The sequence below is a fragment of the Bidens hawaiensis genome, unplaced genomic scaffold (assembly GCF_021521415.1).
Source record: "Bidens hawaiensis isolate Kalapana, Puna unplaced genomic scaffold, B.hawaiensis_p1.1 tig00047443_1, whole genome shotgun sequence".
Taxonomy (NCBI): Eukaryota; Viridiplantae; Streptophyta; class Magnoliopsida; order Asterales; family Asteraceae; genus Bidens; species Bidens hawaiensis.
Window position 1 is genome coordinate 43127 of NW_027498472.1, and position 4476 is coordinate 47602.

The following is a 4476-nucleotide window of genomic DNA, read 5'->3' on the forward strand; positions in this document are numbered from 1 at the left end:
TTCAAACGAAAATTCACCCTACGCCCTTAAGTCTATCCTTGAGAAGGAGAAACTAAAAGGTACCAACTTCATCGAATGACACCGCAACTTAAGACTAGTTCTTACAATGGCAAAGCGCCTATATGTTCTCGATGGACCTGTTCCAAACGAGCCTGAAAACAACACAGCCGCTGCTCGAAAAGCTCTTGACAAGCATAGGGATGACTCGGCTGAGGTCTCCTGTATTATGCTAGCCACCATGACTTCTGAGTTTGCTAAAGGCTTAGAAAGCTCTTGAGATGCTGGAACAACTCAAGGGCATGTTCCAGAAACAAGCCCGTCAAGAACGGTTTGATACCATGAAACAACTCATAAGTTGCAAGATGGCAGAAGGGTCTCCCATCAGTGCGCATGTTCTTAAGATGAAGGGGCACATCGATCAGCTCAAGAAACTTGATTATCCCATGCTTGATGAGATGGCATCGGATTTCATCCTCAACTCTCTCCCCAGCTCTTACGACCAATTCGTAATGAATTTCAACATGAATGGCTGGGTAAAGACAGTGCCGGAGCTGCACAACATGCTCAAAATGGCTGAGATGAACATTCCTTCAAGGACCAATCAAGTTTTGATGATCCGATCTGCTGGTGTAAAGAAGCCTAAAACCAAGAATCAGGGTTATAAGGGAAAGGGCAAGAAGAAAGTTACTGTTGCTACCAAATCTGCCACTAACACTAACAAGAAAGTTGCAAAGGCACCACCGCCGCCTCCTGAGGAACGCCAGTGCTACAAGTGCAACAAGATGGGGCACTGGATGCGTAACTGCCCCGAGCATCTAGCTGAGCTAGCAAAAAGGAAGGCCAATGGTGAAGGCTCTTCTCGAGCTATTTCCATATACGTTATTGAACTTTTCACTGTCTTTAGCAACACATGGGTATTTGATACCGGATGTGGTTTCCAAATTGTTAATGCCTTGCAGGAGCCTGAGAAATGGAAGAAACTAAATAAAGGCAGCATGGAACTCATCGTTGGAGATGGGGAAGAGAGTACCAGTTCTGGCAACTGGAGATTTTCATTTTACTTGTTCATCTGGCCTAGTTTTTCCTTTGAATAATTGTTTGTATGCTCCTAGTTTGACCAGAAACATCATTTCATTTTCATTGTTGCTTGAACATGGTTTTAAGTACGTTTTTAATGGCATGGCTATTTCTGCTTACTTAAATGATATCTTTTATTTTGAGGCTAAACCTCGAAATGGTATTTATGAGATTGATATTCAACCTGATAATAACGTATATCATCTTTCAAAACGTATCAAGACTAGCATCAATGATACTTTTCTATGGCATTGCCGACTTGGCCACATAAGCAAGGCAAGAGTTAAAAGACTCCAATCCGAAGGGATTATTGAATCCACAGGACCGGACTCGTTTGATGATTGCGAATCTTGCTTAGCTGGCAAACTCGCCAAAGACTTCTTCACTCATAAAAGTAAACGAGCAAGTGATCTGTTAGGACTCATACATTCTGATGTAAGTGGACCTTACAGAACCATGACTAGAAACCATGAAAGATACTTCGTTTCCTTTATCGACGATTATAGTCGATACGCTTATGTGTATCTTATGAAACACAAGCACGAAACTTTTGAAAGGTTCAAAGAGTTTCAAAACGAAGTGGAAAAACAACTTGGTAAAACCATTAAAATGCTTCTATCAGAACGAGGTAGAGAGTATCTCAGCTCAGAATTTATCACTCATCTAAATGAGCATGGAATTGTTTCACAGCTCACTCCACCTGGCACACCCCAACATAATGGCGTGAGCGAGAGGGGAAATCGAACTTTGCTAAACATGGTTCGATCGATGATGTGTAGAACTAACTTGCCTCACTCCTTTTGGGGTTATGCCCTTATGACCGCCGCCCGCATTGTCAATCTAGCTTCAACTAAGAAGATAGACAAAACCCCATATGAGATATGGCATAAGGGAAAGAAGCCCAAATTGTCTTACCTTAGAGTATGGGGATGCGATGCTTACATCACAAGTGAGTCTGATGACAAACTTGATCCCCGCGGTGTAAATGTTGTTTTCGTCGGATACTATAACCAAAGCGGTTATTATTTCTTTCATCCTGATACAAATACGATTTCTATCAAGAGGAAAGGCCACTTCCTTGAGAAGAAATTTCTCAATCGAGGAACTGGAGATAACATTGTCGATCTTGAAGAAATTTAAGAACCACAAACAACCGCTGAGGAAGTTGGAGCGTCTGATCAATAAGTTGTTGTTGATGATACATCAGACGTGAACACGAGCGTTCGCAGAAGTAGTAGGACTCCCATACCAAATTCTAGATACTTATGGCATCTAGATGGTCCCGAAGTCTTATTAGTAGCCGAGTCTGGCGACGAACCTACTAACTACAAATCTGCTATCTTGGATCCGGAATCCGAGAAATGGTGAGTTGCCATGAACGCCGAGATGCAATCCATGCATGATAACCAAGTTTGGAACTTGGTTGAGCTACCCCCCGATGGTCGGGCAGTAGGGAGCAAATGGATTTTCAAGAGAAAAACCGACATGCATGGAAATGTGCAAACCTATAAAGCACGGCTAGTCGCGAAAGGTTTTACTCAAACTCAAGGCGTTGACTATGATGAAATCTTTTCGCCCGTTGCTATGACTAAGTCAATAAGGATATTACTTGCCATACCCGCGTACTATGACTACGAGATATGACAAATGGATGTCAAAACCCATTTTCTTAATGGACTATCTTTCTGAAGATGTTTATATGGTTCAGCCTGAAGGTTTTGTCGATCCTAAATATCCTAATAGGGTTTGCAAATTGAACAAGTCCATTTATGGACTTAAGCAAGCATCTCGAAGCTGGAATCTTCACTTTGATGAGAAAATCAAAGAGTTTGGTTTTGTCAAAAATGAAGATGAGCCTTGTGTTTACAGAAAGGCTAGTGGGAGCACTATACCATTCCTCATCTTGTATGTGAATGATATACTGATAATTGGAAACAACATTCCTATGCTTAAGGAAGTTAAGCACTGGTTAGAATATTGTTTTGCAATGAAAGATCTTGGAGAAGCCGCATATATTCTAGGAATAAAGATCTATAGAGATATATCTAAGCGGATTCTAGGGCTAAGTCAAAGTACTTACATAGACAAAGTAATGGCACGCTTCTCAATGGAAACCTCCAAGAAAGGAGCTGTTCCAATGACTAAAGGAACCGTGTTGAGCAAATCGCAATCTCCGTCAATGAACGTTGAATCTAAGCATATGCAAGCAAATTCCATATGCTTCTGCGATTGGCTCTGTCATGTACGCTATATTATGCACTAGACTTGACGTCTCGCATGCGTGTTTGGAGGAGTGGAAGAGGAGCTCACTGTAAAGTGTTACACTGACGCTAACTTTCAGAATGACCAAGATGTTTCTCGCTTATAATCTGCTTGGATGAAGAATTTCATAGCCAACCTCGATCTGGTTCCAAGTTTAGGAAAATGATCGACGTAATATGTGATAACACAGGTGCTATTGCTCAAGCCAAAGAGCCCAATTTTCATCACATGGCTAAGCACATTTTTAGTTCCACTATGTACGATAATTACTGGAACATAATGACATCATAATAAGCAAAGTAGACACAGATCAAAACCTAGCAGACCCGTTCACTAAGCCGATGACTCAGGACAAGCATGACCAACACAGGGATGCTATCGGTCTTAGATTAGCTAGTAATTTGTTTTGATTTGGTATTTGGATGTATGAACATTTAAACAGTTATACTTTTGAGTTAACTTTTGATTTAATGGTTAAAGGCAAACGTTGAATATTATAACTGTGTTCATATTAATACGTTTAATCCATGAATATTGTATTCTAAATTATCCGTAGTTGGTCAGACTCATGGGAGCGATTCTGAATTAAGACTATTCTGACTTTGGACTCAAAGGGTTGACTTCCAAACTCACAGACCTCATTATGAATGACGTTGGATGTAACTCGCATCAAATCATCTTCATGGATCTTAGTCATAACATGCATTTGATATTGGTATGCTCATTTAGTATCCTTAGACCTGAGATACATATTAGAACTTTCGTTTACTAAAGGTATTCTTTGATCATTGTCAAACGTTGTCGCGTAACTGCCAGTCATAAAGGCCTTGGTTGGGAGTATTCTGAAGTTCAGTGGGAGTTGTATGTAATCAATATGGGATTCTGTACTATTACATGATATGTAACAGTTAGACATCTTGGCGCCTTCGTTGATTCAAACTGTTGAAGTGTGAGGCCTCACCCAAACTTACTGTGTGTTTGATTAGACCACTTTGACTCGAGAACGAAAACGATAATGGTTGAACGCCATTTGAGATTGATATGATCCATGTCTCATTGTTCAATTGGTGTCTTATACGGAAAGGATAGATGACAACGATTACTATATTTTCATTATCTTGCAATAGTGTATTCCAA